The sequence below is a fragment of the Tachysurus vachellii genome, chromosome 15, assembly GCF_030014155.1.
Source record: "Tachysurus vachellii isolate PV-2020 chromosome 15, HZAU_Pvac_v1, whole genome shotgun sequence".
NCBI classification, from domain to species: Eukaryota; Metazoa; Chordata; class Actinopteri; order Siluriformes; family Bagridae; genus Tachysurus; species Tachysurus vachellii.
Window position 1 is genome coordinate 16,818,125 of NC_083474.1, and position 17,150 is coordinate 16,835,274.

The 17,150-nt window shown below is 40.7% G+C and overlaps 1 pseudogene; it reads left to right on the top strand.

Moving 5' to 3' along the window:
- The first annotated feature begins 8,010 nt into the window (after positions 1–8,010).
- On the top strand, positions 8,011–14,608 carry LOC132857621 (E3 ubiquitin/ISG15 ligase TRIM25-like; annotated as a pseudogene).
- Positions 14,609–17,150: the final 2,542 nt, after the last annotated feature.

The window sequence follows — 17,150 nt, forward strand, 5'->3', positions numbered from 1 at the left end:
CTTGTCAATATGGGCGGAGAGAGTGTTCATTTGTGATATTAGCAGAAAGCGGTTTTAACATTGACATGGAATATAAAAACAAAGAAAGAAAGCGAAGACTTACGATAAGGCAAGAAGTAGGACGTGTTAATATAGGATCAGCTTTCCAGAGCTGGAGAGAACTGAAGGAGCAGGAAGTTGGCCACATATTCACAGATTGGAGTTTCCTGAGTCAATAACTCCTGAGCTAAACGCTGTTACTACACAAATAACACCTCTTTTCTATCGTAGTAATGTAGAGACGCAGCTACAACCGTGTTTTTCTGTAGTAACAGTGTTTAGCTCAGGAGTTATTGACTCGGGAAACTCCAATCTGTGAATATGTGACCAACTTTACTTAAGACCCCGAGGCGCTTTTTTCCTTCTCGATAGGTGAGTAACGTTGGTTTTGCTTTGTTACACAGAACTAATATACTGTATGCTGTCCTTTGCATGATTATACTTGTGTGTCATTTTTGCTTGTTTGTTTATCTGCAATCGTATTGTTCTTCAGTTCAGCTATGATAAAGACACATTTCTTTCCATTAGTTGCCTGGGTTACGTATGTATGTGTGGGCGGAGCTATCAATACATGGGACCCATTTGTGTTAGGGGCGTGTTTGTTTTGGTGATTTCAAATGTCAACATTGGCTTTCAAAAATCGGAGACCCCTACTTTAAAGACTGGAAAAATGCTAACAGCATGAATTTTAGTGAGAATTTTATCCCCTTAAAACGGGATTATGACCAAAATTGTATGTAGTCACGACTGAGTGTAAACGATAATATGCCACGCAGATTCCCATTTCAGAAATGGTTTCATTTTCTCCCTTTCCTTGTGTCCCAAAAAGGTAAGACTTTTTATAGGTAGTAAACATAAATAGTAATAATTATAACTATAATATTAAAGTTATGGTCCAGCGGTTAAAGTGCTAGCATCTTTAAAGTGGTTAACGCGTGATGGTCCAGCGGTTAAATCAGAAGGTCGGGGTTCGAGTCCACAAGCTGCTGAGGCTTCAACGTTGGGTCCTTGTGCAAGGACCTTAACCTCACCTGCTCCAGGGGTGGCGTACTATGGCTTGACTCTGTGCTCTGACCCCATAACCTGGGATATGCGAAAGTTCACATAGACAGTAATCAGGATCAGGATATCACAGTCAAACCAGGACTGAGGAGCAACCTGCTGCATCAGCATGCTGCTTGGGGTTCCAGTTGGACGTGATTCATCACATTGATTAAACATTTCAATTACAGTTTAATACATTGTCTAGGCCATGACCTTGACATTGAAATATATCTGTCACCTGAAGTATTGAAAAGCTTGCCATATAAGGTCATGATTTAAAAGTAATACTCTGGTGGAAAATCTATGGTACACATTTTTTCCCTTTACACTATATACATATATATACAATATATATACAAACCTGGCTGAACGACACCGTTCCGGACAGCGCGTTAAGTTTGCCAGGGCTTTCAGCTCTTTAGATCGGATCCATCCTCTGCACTTCAATTACTGTTTGGTTCAGCTCAGCTACCAAATCTGACCTCAGAAGACTACAGAGGGTAGTCTGGACTGCTGAGCGAATCATTAGCACAACAATCCCCACTCTCCAAGACCTGTACTTCTCCAGAGTGAGCAAAAGGGCAAAGACAATCACTCTGGACCCCTCACATCTAGCACACTAACTCTTTGAACTGTTGCCATCTGGTCGACGCTACAGAGCCCTGAGCACCAGAACGACCAGACACAGAAACAGTTTCTTCCCTCAGGCAACCCATCTGATGAACCCTTGACCTCCAGTACATGGAACACACAACATTCTTACATTATTTACTTAAAACACATTCTTACTTATTTATATTTCAATTGCACATTTTTCCACTGTACAGTACATACAAGCTGTCTATATTATATATGTTTGTGTCTTGTCAAGGTCATTCTGTTACACTGTGGAACTTCTGTCACTAATACAAATTCCTTGTATGTGAAAACATACCTGGCAATAAAGCTCTTTCTGATTCTGATTTAATCGGTCCGGGCTTGATCAGGGCTTGCTTATTTCATATTGTACTATAAGACTTATCTGCCAGACATGTAATCAATCAATAATTAATAATCAATTTTTGTAACTACATACCCAATTTATATATGAATGCAATTTTGATATTGTAAAAATGTAGACTTGTTGAAATTAATTTGCTAGACTTTGTAATAACATTTTAATAAAAGCGATTTTGCCAAAAACTATGGGGAGTCTATATTTATTTCTTCTGTTGTGGGCGTGTGGCCAAGGTGGAGGGAAAATACCAAACTGTAGCAAGTATGGCAAGTGATATAATTTCATATATTAAATATTACAGCATCACAATATAACAGCACAATATAACAGCATGATGCAGTTGTTTTATGTTCACTGATTACATTAAGTCATACTAAACCACATCAAGCCTTTGTGACATCAGTTAAGATCTGGTATGAAATTAAGTTACATGTTTTGTGATTATGCCTTGAATGCTCTAAAACCATATTAGAGGTTATCTATCAAGAGAACAACATAAAATTAAACAGAATATGACCACAAGGTGCCAGAGTTATTTTAGCGTCAGTACATGCTGAACAAATTCCGTAATGCAGAGACTTAGGGACATCTTGTGGTGGCATCTTGTTAATGTTCAATAGAGTCTCTCTCCACTTGGCAAATTGGTTTTAAAACTTCCACAGAATCACTGTAACCAAAAAAAAAAAAAAATTATAATTAAAAATAAATAAATATAAATAAATATAAATAAATAACAAAAACTGTGGGTATTGTTGTGTTTGGTAAAAAAAACACTGAGCACATTTAAAACAGTTCGGCTCAAGCCCAGCCAATTTTAGGGTCATGATTGAGGACAATGTCCCGTCCAGAGACAAGCTGTTTCGTGTTGAGTTTTTTTTCAAACTGACCATCAAAAATACCCTCTCGGCATCAGCATTAGAATGTGGAAGCATTAAAATAAAGGCTGCGATCTTTGATAGCCTCCCAAATTGGTTCAATCCAGTCACATTTGAAAAAAGGAACCAGGGGCCTCTATTCCTCTATTATTATTATTGGCCTAGACTACCTGTTCTGAGCAGGTGTTGTCAGTGAACCGCGGCCCCCTGGCACCATCTCAGGGCCCCCAATGTGAAATCCACCGGCTTAGGCCATGTCCACACTAATCTGGATATATTTGAAAACGCTCCGCGTCCACATTATCATTTTCAAACGTTTTCCAAAAGTTGCTTATCCACACCGAAATGTATGAAAACGCTTACATCTCCCTACTGCGCATGAATAAAGCTTCAACCTGCGTTTCCGCTAGGCGTTTATTTACTTTCGACTGCATCACATGACTAAAAATGCGTCATAGTATTCAAAAGCCTCCGTCTTCACAGTCCACACTAAGACGCGAAGATGCCGTTTTCAAATTTATCCGCTTTGGAGAGCGTCTTCCAACAGCTACGTTTTCGTTGACTTAAAACGCTGTCTCAGTTTGGACGAAAGGCCAAAACGGAGAGAAAAATATACATTTTCAAACGAAAACGTATTAGTGTGGACATGGCCTTAGGCTACTTGTTCTGAGCAGGTGTTGTCAGTGAACTGGGTCCCCTGGCACCATCTCAGGGCCCCCAGTTTGAGAACCACTGACTTAGACTGCTTGTTCTGAGCAGGTGTTGTCAGTGAACAGGCTGTAAAACTGTTGGCTAAGTTACAGATACAGATGAAAAACTACACCAGGTTACGTATGTAACCCGGTCCCCTGAGAAGGGAACTCGACGCTGTGTCAGGGCTGACGCTATGGGAATGCGTCTGTGAGGATAAAGGTGTGCGGAGAGGACCAATCTGCCGCAGCACAAATATCTTCAAAGGGAACATCCCTGGCCAAGGCACTGGACGGGGCAATACCCCTAGTAGAGTGAGCCCTGATGCCGAGAGGCGAGGCAAGACCGTGCACCTCATAGACCTGAGTGATGGCCTCCACTACCCAGTGCGCCAGGCGCTGTTTGGAAACCGGATTACCCCTATTCCAGCCCCCAAAACAGACAAAAAGGGCGGAGGAGTTATGCCACGAGCTAGAGAGGTGGACATAAGTCCTCAAGGCTCTTACTGGGCAAAGCAAATGCCTCTCCTGTTCCACAGACTCATGGGGACAGTAGGCCTGCAGGATGACTAGGCAGCCCGCCATCCTGGGCACCTTAAGGACATATCCTGCCCTGGGGTGCAGAATTGCCTTGGACATGCCAGGGGAAAATTCTAGGCAGGCGGGGGCGATCGACAAGGCCTGCAAATCACCCACTCTTTTGAGAGAGGCCAAGACTAGGAGCAGAGCCAACTTCAGTGTCAGAAACTTCTCAGTGGCTGACTCCATGGGCTCAAAGGGGGCTTCCACCTGCCCCTCCAGGACCACAGAGAGGTCACAGGAAGGAAGGCGCGGTCTACAGGAAGGCCTCAGCCGCCTGACAACACGCAGAAAGCGAGAGAACAGAGGGTGCCTACCCAAGGAGACCCCAAGGACAGGTTAATGGTTCGCACGTACACCTTTAAAGTAGACAGAAAGGTGTAAAAAAAAAAAAGAAAAAGCCTCCACTTCAGCGCATACAGCTTCCTAGTGGAGGGAGCCCTAGCATTCAGTAGAGTCTCTGTCACCTCAGATGAGAGGCCTGCCTCTAGGAACTGGTGCCCATCAGGGGCCAGACCCAAAGCTTCCACATTTCGGGGCGGGGATGTAGGATTGCCCCCTGCGCCTGAGAGAGGATGTCCTTCCTGATGGGAAACTCCCATGGAGTGTCGTTCAGGAGGGAGACTAGGTCCGTGAACCAAACTCGAGAGGGCCAAAGAGGGGCAACTAGGAGAAGGTTGAATTGGTGGTGGTGCACTCTGGCTAGGACTTGCAGGAGCAGAGCTACCGGGGGGAAGGCGTACAGATGGGGCCTCTGCCACGTCCATACCAATGCATCCAGGCCCAAAGGGGCCGGATAAGAGAGGGAAAACCACAGCGGACAGTGGGTCGACTCCTTGGAGGCAAACAGATCCACTTCCGCTTGGCCGAAAATCTGCCAAATCTGCCAAAATTTCAGACACAACTTCCTCACAGAAGCATTCCCATAGCGTCAGCCCTGACACTGCGTCGAGTTCCCTCGAAAGGGAACTGATGCTGATTATGTGAGAAACATTCTCTAACAGTATTCATAATGTCACTGTTTGTGTCAAACAAGTTGTGAATTTGTTGTAACATTACAACAGAAGATCATGACTTACTCTGTGCTCAAAATGATGCTCGCAGCTCCAGTGGTTTTCTCTGTGGGTGAACGAGGATGATGCTAAACATTTCCAGGATTTGCTTTTTTTTCATTGGTTGTTGCTTTAAATCTTACCCTGATACAATAGTGCTATTTTCTGATTGGCTATTTTGTAGCCTATTTTTTTGATTGGCTGATAAGTGTCAGGCTCGACTAACAACTCCAGGAGAGACATGCTTGATTCCTGCCCGGTTCCATAGAGACAGTGGTGCAGACAGATACATTTTGGGTGCTGCGGCATATTAAATATATGATAAATAATAAGTTATTCTGTGTGACAAATACAATGTGTGGAGGGAGACCATGACAAAAGACCGAAATGAGTGACTGTCACTCTCAATACCTGACACTTGAGAGCCCTGACACTAAAAGTCACATTAATCTGTACAGCATCTGAAGTATGAGGACAGATATAAGACACCATGGCTAATAAAATGTTTTTGGAAATATAGTAAATAAAATAATATAGTAATAGTTGCACTTGTACCCTGGTTACAAATAGAAGCTGATGAGTAACAGTTAGATATGAAATGCATGCTGTGTCTTCTTATGCTGAAGACACAGCATGCTGTTCCATATCCTTGCTTCTTAGCACCTACTGTGTACTTGTGTACTATGAGAAATAAATATTCCAAGCTGTAATTTTCCTTGTTGCTGGGTGGGACTGGAAACGTGCACATGTTGTAGCTTTTAAAGTAAAGTGGTACATTAGTGCCATTTAGTGCCATTAGTGCCACCTAATACATAAAACAAAACAGAAAAGTTTACTCCTGATGGCATCACCCCAGTTTCAAGGAAAAGTTGCTTTCTGTCTTTATTTCCGAGAGCATAATCACAACTTGACTAGCTTTTTAAATTGAATTGGTTTAACAGAAACCTTAATAACTCTAAAACAAATAGCCTGTAAATCATCTCAACTCACACAAGTGTATCTTGTTGATGGTCTGTTGGTAGAGGGTTCAAAATAAAAAGCTCAGTGTATCCAATAAATAGAAAATAGGCCTAGTATTGAAAACTACTATGTAAATGTACATTTTAATAGCTGGATTATATTCCTAAATATAGATTTGTAACACACATCTTTTGTGTATATTAACAACAGAGTTGATTGTAAATCAGTTGTACGGTAATGTCATTATATCGTATACTCAATACAGAAAAAGATAAATATAATATCATTTATTTCCTCCTTCAGTTGCATCAGAGATTCTGAGCATTTGAACATTTCATAAACGGTCACAAAAAAGAAAAGAATAAATTACAAAGTTAGAAGTTGTAGTTGTAGTAAGTTGTCCTCAAAGGAAAGTGGAAGTTCAGTGGTTGAACTTTGAGATATTGGACTGTTGCTCCAATGGTTGGGGATTAAAATCTCTCCACTGCCATGACTGTGTCCTTGAGCAAGACCTTTAACCATTACCTCAGCTGTATAAAGGAGATCATGTCACTCCCTTTGGGCAAGGGTGTATGACAAACGATAAAAAAAATATATATATATACTACTACTACTACTAACAATAAAAAATAATAACAACAACAATAAATAATAATAATAACAACAATAACAACAATAAATAATAATAATAATAATAATAATAATTATTATTATTATTATTATTATTATTATTATTATTATTATTGGGGGGCACGGTTGCTTAGTGGTTAGCACATTCGCCTCACACCTCCAGGGTCGGGGTTCGATTCCCACCTCCACCTTGTGTGTGTGGAGTTTGCATGTTCTCCCCGTGCCTCGGGGGTTTCCTCCGGGTACTCCGGTTTCCTCCCCCGGTCCAAAGACATGCATGGTAGGTTGATTGGCATCTCTGGAAAATTGTCCCTAGTGTGTGATTGCGTGAGTGAATGAGAGTGTGTGTGCCCTGCGATGGCTTGGCACTCTGTCCAGGGTGTATCCTGCCTTGATGCCCGATGACGCCTGAGATAGGCACAGGCTCCCCGTGACCCGAGGTAGTTCGGATAATCGGTAGAAAATGAATGAATGAATGAATTATTATTAGGGGGGCACGGTGCCTTAGTGGTTAGCACATTCGCCTCACACCTCCAGGGTCGGGGTTCGATTCCCGCCTCCGCCTTGTGTGTGTGGAGTTTGCATGTTCTCCCCGTGCCTCGGGGGTTTCCTCCGGGTACTCCGGTTTCCTCCCCCGGTCCAAAGACATGCATGGTAGGTTAATTGGCATCTCTGGAAAATTGTCCCTAGTGTGTGATTGCGTGAGTGAATGAGTGTGTGTGTGTGTGCCCTGCGATGGGTTGGCACTCCGTCCAGGGTGTATCCTGCCTTGATGCCCAATGATGCCTGAGATAGGCACAGGCTCCCCGTGACCCGAGGTAGTTCGGATAAGCGGTAGAAGATGAATGAATGAACAATTATTATTATTATTATTATTATTATTATTATTATTAATTATTTTTTGCTGAACTTAATCAACGGTCCCTTACAATTTAGCACAGTGTTTACAGGGACTAGGAAATTATCTATTCATTCCCAAACAGGACTTAATCGACTTGAATAAATAGTTTAATTTAATCAGACTAAATGCAACTATTGACTGCAGTTTCTATTGACCGTAAATTCCCGTCTGTGTGAATATGAAGCTAACCTTCTGTTCTATACTAAAGACTATCCGCTTATCACTAACTCAACACGGAAGTTGATACTTCTGGAAAAACGAAACTGTGCCGTTCATGTCTCAGAAAAGGTTTAGTTTGTAATAAATATAAAAAATATATAATAAATATAATAATACTATTTAATAAACAAAAATAATTCTATAAGGGAATTCCTTCATTTTAGTGAGAATTTTATCCCCTTAAAACTGGATTATGACCAAAATTGTATGTAGTTTTGTTTTCTCTCTTTCACGACTGGGTGTAAACGCAGCCAAGAGACACGCCCAACAGAAACGTTTTCATTTTCTCCCTTTCTTCGTGTCTCAAGAAGGTAAGACTTGTTATGGTTATTAAACATAAATATGACTAATTATAACATTTGTATATTAAATAATAAGGAAAGTCACTCACACACACACACACACACACACACACACAAACATAGTTTTATCTCGCATTAGAGATAGAGTTCCTTAAATCTAACCCAACAAATCTAACAAAATCTATACGGCTGTGTTAATTACACAAATGTTTTTACACTATGGATTTATTTAAATAAAAAATGTTCCTTTTTAAGGGGGGCACGGTGGCTTAGTGGTTAGCACGTTCGCCTCACACCTCCAGGGTCGGGGTTCGATTCCCGCCTCCACCTTGTGTGTGTGGAGTTTGCATGTTCTCCCCGTGCCTCGGGGGTTTCCTCCGGGTACTCCGGTTTCCTCCCCCGGTCCAAAGACATGTATGGTAGGTTGATTGGCATCTCTGGAAAATTGTCCCTAGTGTGTGATTGCGTGAGTGAATGAGAGTGTGTGTGTGCCCTGCGATGGGTTGGCACTCCGTCCAGGGTGTATCCTGCCTTGATGCCCTATGACGCCTGAGATAGGCACAGGCTCCCCGTGACCCGAGGTAGTTCGGATAAGCGGTAGAAGATGAATGAATGAATGAATGTTCCTTTTTAAGTGAAAGTGACGTGACATACGGCTAAGTATGGTGACCCATACTCAGAATTCGTTCTCTGTGTTTAACCCATCCAAAGTGCACACACACAGCAGTGAACATACAGTACACACAGCCGTGAACATACAGTACACACAGCCGTGAACATACAGTACACACAGCAGTGAACACACAGTACACACAGCAGTGAACATACAGTACACACAGCCGTGAACATACAGTACACACAGCAGTGAACATACAGTACACACAGCCGTGAACACACAGTACACACAGCCGTGAACACACAGTACACACAGCAGTGAACATACAGTACACATAGCAGTGAACACACAGTACACACAGCAGTGAACATACAGTACACACAGCCGTGAACATACAGCCGGGTGGGCGCCTGGGGAACAGTTGCCGCTCGGTGTCTTGCTCAAGTCGTGGCTGGCCCGAGACTCGAACCCACAACCTTTGGGTTAAGAGTCAAACTCTCTAACCATTAGGTTAGGCCACGACTTCCCCCTCAAAAATTAATTAAATTTAAGGTAGTCATATGATCAGGGGAAGGTGGGGTGGGACCTGTCAAAACCAAACTGAGTAGAAAACAACACAAAAATTTAATTTACAGTAATTTTATGTAATTTAATGTGAAGTGATTTTATTGTAATACATTTATTTCGTATTTAGAGACTAGAATAACTTCATACTTTGAGAAGTAAAATTCCACAAAAGAATCTATTTACAGTACAAAGAAATGTGACTGTTTTGATGCAGCTTGGATGAGTGACCAAATTTAATTTCACACAAAGAAATACATTACCATGTTGTCCATTTGGAATCAATGTTTCAATAGAGCTTCTGTTTCTTTCAGGGTTTTTTTTTATCTCTCTGTATCATCCCTAGATAACTGATCATATTCATCAGGCCTCAGCTTAATAAGAAAAATGGCTGAAGCTGAAAAATCCTGTTACGAAGTTCAGTTTAGCTGCTCTGTGTGTCTGGACATCTTGAAGGAACCGGTGACTATTCCTTGTGGACACAGTTACTGCATGAGCTGTATTAATAATTTCTGGTCTAAGTTGGATGAGAATGCTGTCTATAGCTGCCCTCAGTGCAGGGAGACGTTTTCTCCAAGGCCTGCCCTGAAGAAGAACACACTTTTAGCTGAAGTGATAGAGAAAATGAACACTTCGGATCAGGCCACCGCTTCTAATCAGAACACCACAGAGTTCATAAGATGTGACGTCTGCACTGGTGAAAAAAATACAGCTGACAAGTTTTGTTTGCAGTGTTTAGCCTCCTACTGTGAGCTTCATCTCCAGCCTCACTACGAATCACCTGTGTTCATGAAGCACAAATTAGTCCCAGCGTCTGCACAGTTGCAGAAGAACATCTGCTTGCAACATGGCAAGCTGCTGGATATTTACTGTTGTGACGACCAACAGTGTATCTGTTACCTGTGCATGGTTGAGAGTCATAAAGGCCACAAATCATCATCTGTGGAAACTGAAAGGATCAAATATCAGGTAAATGCTATTTGAAAAATCTGTGTAACTAGAATCCATACACATTTTAATCCTCAGATATTTTAACTTAAATACATCATAATATTAAGATTGTGATATTAAGAGGCAGATAAGGATACAGATATTAAGATTGTTATAAATAAACATTATAAATGTCCCTTGCCTTAATAGAGCCTTAAAAGAATGGAGCATCCTAACATGCCTTCAGTCTATTCAGTGCATTCCATGTATTGACTTCCTACGAAATGGCCATTAGAAAACCCTGAAATTTTAAACTTTTTGTTTTGTTCTACCTGAAAGCATAAACAGCTTTGTACTGGCTGTAAAGTGGTGGAATGAACTTCAGTGATGAAATGAGTCGAATGTTTGTGAGCTTCTTGGTATCTTTAGACTCTTTAGATGAGTACACTGGCACAGAAATCTGTTTTTCATGTTAACAAAGCACTTCTGTACTGTTCTGGACTGCTTTGCTGTTACTATATTATATCTGTCAAGGACTGAAATGGGTGCATCAGAGTATGGATAATATAGAAGAATGGATGCATTTTATATAATCTTTGTAATTGAATGTAGGCTGACTTTTTCAGGATGCGTTGGAAAAGAAGAAGATAGAATGTCTTCGGATGATTGCTCAAAGAGAACAAGGCCTAAGAGAGCTCAGTAAGGCTGTGACGTCTGTCAAAGTGAGTTAAGATTGCAGTCACACTACTACACGCTCCAGCTTTTTATTATTCTGTCAGTAGAATTCTATAGTAATCTAAAGGTAGACGGCTGGTGTCAGAGAAAAGTTGGAAGGAGATCATGACTAAACCGTCTAGAAAGATGATCACCTCAAGACACATGGCTTCCCACACAAAAAATGATTGCACTGTAACTGTGTACATATTTAAGCATGTTAGGGCGTTGAAGTCAGAGTGCAAAGTCAGCCATGACATGACAGCACTGGAGCAGAGAGGGTCAAGGGTCTTGCTCAAGGGCTCAACAGCATCTGGCCTTTTCCCTTAACCTTAACCCGTTAAGCTCTTCTGCTCTTGATGCACATGCCTAGTAATATTGCTAATATAAGCACTGCAGTGGTTGGTCCGTGGCAGTTTCATACAAAACATCATGCATAAAGGAGGCAGTAGATTTGGGTATAATGCTAAATCCATGCTTATCCCACTCTAACCAGCGATACTATTTCAGACATAACCATATCAAAGTCAGTCTTCATCAGTTTAATTTGAAAACTTTTGGTGTGAACGAGAACCACAGTGCAGGAACTCTGTCCTTCTACAGTGTCTCTGACCCGAAGGGACTTTTTACCACTTTGTTTCTGTTCTGTCAGTGTTTTGCTCAGGCAGCAGAAGAAGACAATGAGAGGATTTTCACTGAGCTAATTGACTCCATGAAGATCGGATGCTCAGCAGTGAACAAACTGATCAGAGCTTCAAGAGAAGGCCGAACTGACACGAGCTGAAGCACTTCGTCAGCATCTGGATCATGAGCTCAATGATCTGAGGGCAAGAATTCCAGAAATACAACAGATTTTATCAACAAATGATCACGTCACTTTCATCAGGGTAACTCACGTCAGTTTTCGGCTAAACAAACGGACTCTGGTCCTAGTTCTGCATCTCTAATAGCATCTCTTTTTTCTATAGAAATACACATCTGTCTGTGGCAGGCCCATGTTTAAAGACTTGCCTACAATAACCTGTGTGAGCCGTGATACTTCTGGAATCCTCTCCATTTCTGGGGTCAAAAAACACCTTGAGGATGTTTGTGAACAGGAAGTAGCAAGGATATCAAAACAAGGTTTGAAACATATTTCAGGAGCTTAATTTTAAAATGGAAAGCATTTAAATTACATTTGATTTATGATACTGTATATGTTCTTGACAGCATGGAATCAAGCACTTTCAGTAAAAGATGTGGTAGAAGTTTCAATAACAAAACCAACAATCAACGATTTCTTCTTCATTGCATCCCATAGTTTAGGTGAAGGCTTCTGAGACAATTTTTGAGATCATTATGCCATCAATGAACTCAAGCTCACAAACACCACCGTATAAAAAACAGCCTCAGCCCCATTTGTGCTTTATAGCACCCTTAGTGCAGTTTGATTGAAATTCTACCCCTAACTTTCTCCAAACGCTCTGCTCTCATGTTCAAAAAATAGTATTTCTCCAGAAGCTGTTGCCTTTTGCAACTTGCACTCTTGCTTTCTTATTCTTGTGGCTGATGTATGATTGTGGCCACATTACTCTCCCTTTGGATCCATGCTTGTGATCCAGTTTCAAATTTGAATTAGAATTTTATTCGTCACGTACAAAACCACAGCTTGTGATGCTTTATGATTTTTTGACTGCATGTCGAATAAATAGATTTAGACTTACCTGTCAAGTAACAAATGGGAATATTTGTTACTTTATTTGTTAATTGTAAATTAAGAACAGTAAGCCTATCTTTGAGTAGTTGGTGCTCTAGGTATTGTATTGTATATAGTATTTATACTAGCTCGGTCTATTGGTAGTTTTGATCACTATGACTGTCCATCTCCTGATCGCATTTAGAACCCCTTCATGTTTTTTTTACAAGTTTTGCTGTTCTGGCAAATTGACTGGCCTTCTTTGTATAAACAGATGATGTTTGAACTTCTCTCAGAATTTTTCTTCTATATGTATATATCTGTATGTAGTCTGTACATTTGTAAGTGTGGCTTAAGTGTCCACTGTAAGTGCATGTTTTTTTTTTTACTGTGTTTTTTTAGTTATGCACATTTATGTTGTGGAGCCTTCAGAGCCAGTGACCAGAGAGGACTTTTTGCAATGTATGTATTTTTGAAATATAAACATTAGTTATAACACAGTAGCACTGACATAACTATACTTATCATAACAAAACAAAAGCCATGTACGGTAAAGTAAAGTACTTAGCATATCAAAACCGTATTTTGCAGAGGAGCTGACTGGCTTCTAGTATGTCAAAAAGGCTCTGACCTGCAGAGGGAGATGTTTTCCTTCAACCTTCACAGAAACTAGATCCTTTGTAACTCCCTTATGGTTCCCTTATCTATGCATTTCTATTCCATTGGTTCCTGACTTTTCAGGCACCCTGTAGATCAGGGGTCATCAGCTGCTGGATCAATGTCCAGATATGGAGCCAGTAAAGTATTTCAGAAGACCACATTCTCTGAAGATGGAAAAAACATTTACTAAAGAATATACTTTCATTATTTTTCCTACTACCCTCCATGGCTTTTGTATAATATTAAAAGAATGGTATTAAAGAGCAAGTATCATGGGTAACTCTGTGTGTTTGCATTTGGGTATCTTTAATCAGATTTCTGTGATCTTCATGTGGATCCAAACACCATCAACAACAGTCTTCATGTGTCTGAAGGAGAGAAAAAAGTGGCCAATATTCCACCAGCCCAACAATATCCAGATCATCCTGAGAGATTTGACTTCTTTGCAAATGTCTTATGTAAAGAGGGTCTTTATGGTCATTGCTACTGGGAAGTTGATTGCAGTGGAAATATTTGGTCTGTGGCAGTTTCATACAAAAGCATCATGCGTAAAGGGGGCAGTAATGAGTGTAGATTTGGGTATAATGCTAAATCCTGGAGATTATCCCGCTCTAACCAGCAATACTATTTCAAACATAACCAAATCGAAGTCAATGTTCATCAGTTCAATTCGAAAACTATTGGTGTGTACGTGAACCACAGTGGAGGAACTCTGTCCTTCTACAGTGTCTCTGACAAGATGATCCTCCTCCATAAAGTCCACACAACGTTCGCTGAGCCACTCTATGCAGGGTTTGGGGTTGATCCTCGCTCAGTTGTACGAATTCTGGAAAAATGCTGAAAAAAAGAAATTTAATTCAGAAATAATAAAATTCAACAAAAACTACAACTTACTAGAGTAATTCAAGGTGGAATTAATAATAATCTAATATTCAAATGAAACAAACAAAAAATACCAATTAAAATCAATACCTAAATTAGGGTACTGTATAACATTATAGGCACCAAAACAATTATAATCAAATCAGAATATTGTCCATGTTTATTGATATAAACAAAATTTAAGTCATGATTTCTACCTCAGAAATGTAAAAAATGCTAGTTATAGCACAAAGGTTCCTTAGCAGTGCCTAAACTTGTGTAAATGATAATCACCACCTAGGGAACTAGGGAACTGAAAGAGACACAACCCATAATAATTATACTCATTATATTATTATATATATATATATATATATATATATATATATATATATATATATATATATATATATATATATATATATATATATATATATATAAACATATATATATATATATAAACATATATTAAGCATCAAATTAAAATAAAAATAAGTTTAAAATAAAAAATTGGCTTGAGTTTGTCCACCGTTTTTTCAAGAGAATAGCTTCAGAAAAGGGGGCACGGTGGCTTAGTGGTTAGCACGTTCGCCTCACACCTCCAGGGTCGGGGTTCGATTCCCGCCTCCACCTTGTGTGTGTGGAGTTTGAATGTTCTCCCCGTGCCTCGGGGGTTTCCTCCGGGTACTCCGGTTTCCTCCCCCGGTCCAAAGACATGCATGATAGGTTGATCGGCATCTCTGGAAAATTGTCCCTAGTGTGTGATTGCGTGAGTGAATGAGAGTGTGTGTGTCTTGCGATGGGTTGGCACTCCGTCCAGGGTGTATCCTGCCTTGATGCCCGATGACGCCTGAGGTAGGCACAGGCTCCCCGTGACCCGAGGTAGTTCGGATAAGCGGTAGAAGATGAATGAATGAATGAATGAGCTTCAGAAAATATGACATCATTTCTAGTAAGGGAGCAAAGTGAAAATCAGTGCTCTGGTTTTTGTGGTGCAGGTTGGGATTTTTAGGGAGCGAATGTTCCATTGCATGTATGTGTAACAGGGCTTAATATGACCCACTCCCTGATGTCTCCCACGCCCTTAGTGCCCTGACACCTGACCTAGATAGCTGATTGAGATGCTCCCAATACTTTTGTTGACTTAAATAATATATATATTTTTAAAGAAATCATCAAATCTTCTAAAATGTTTGCTTTACATGTTTGATTTAGTTGTGTGCCTCGATTAAAATAAACTACAATTAAGACATTAATTCATGTCAGTAGCTTTTAAAAAATGAATTATTGTGCACAACATGGCAGAGCAGCAGAAATTTTTAAGTAGTCCAGGCAGGCCACATTTAGGATGTGTATGTGTTAGCCCGACACAACAAAAGTTGCTTTGTCGTGATCACGACTTAATTTTGTCATGATCTCTGCATGTACAGTTGTGTTCAAAATTATTCAACCCCCAATGCTGTAAATGGTTTTAGGGAATTTAGTGTACATTTGTAATTGTATTCAGAATGAAATCCTACAAGGACTTCTTAAAGAACCATATGCAACTAAAATGACATCAATTAGTTTTGTAATACAGTAGTAAATGTTTCTTTTGTGAATTCTTCATTGACATAATTATTCAACCCCTTAAAGACTACCACTCTGAAGAACAGAGGTTCAATGAAGTGTTTTCAATCAGGTATTGAAAACACCTGTGGATATCAGGGAGCAGCAATAAAGCCTAATAAGCACCAATTAGGCAGCTTTAAAATGACTGTGATACTCAGCTCCTTCTAGACATTTACTGGTGTGGTTACAAACATGGTGAGGTCAAGAGAATGGTCCAGGAAGACAAGAGAACAGGTGATTACTCTTCACAGGAAGGGCAATGGCTATAAGAAGATTGCAAAGATGTTAAACATACCAAGAGACACCATAGGAAGCATCATTCGCAAATTCAAGGCAAAGGGCACTGTTGAAACGCTACCTGGTCGTGGCAGAAAGAAGATGCTGACTTCGACTGCTGTGCGCTACCTGAAGCGTAGAGTGGAGAAAAGTCCCCGTGTGACTGCTGAGGAACTGAGAAAAGATTTGTCAGATGTGGGTACTGAAGTTTCTGCTCAGACAATACGGCGCACCCTGCGTAATGAAGGCCTCCATGCCAGAACTCCCAGGCGCACCCCCTTGCTGTCCCCAAAGAATAAGAAGAGTCGACTGCAGTATGCCAAAAGTCATGTGGACAAACCACAGAAGTTTTGGGATAGTGTTCTGTGGACTGATGAAACAAAATTAGAACTGTTTGGGCCCATGGATCAACGCTATGTTTGGAGGAGGAAGAACAAGAAAAGAACACCTTGCCTACTGTGAAGCATGGCGGGGGGTCAATCATGCTTTGGGGCTGTTTTGCTTCTGCAGGTACTGGGAAGCTTCAGCGTGTGCAAGGTACCATGAATTCTCTTCAGTACCAGAAGATATTGGATGACAATGTGATGCAGTCCGTCACAAACCTGAGGCTTGGAAGACGTTGGACCTTTCAACAGGACAATGATCCCAAGCATACCTCCAAGTCCACTAGAGCATGGTTGCAGATTAAAGGCTGGAACATTTTGAAGTGGCCATCGCAGTCACCAGACTTAAATCCGATTGAGAACCTCTGGTGGGACTTAAAGAAAGCAGTTGCAGTGCGCAAGCCTAAGAATGTGACTGAACTGGAGGCTTTTGCCCATGATGAATGGGCGAAAATACCCGTAGATCGCTGCAAGACACTTGTGTCAAGCTATGCTTCACGTTTAAAAGCTGTTATAACTGTAAAAGGATGTTGTACTAAGTACTAAGATTGAATGTCACTTGGGGGTTGAATA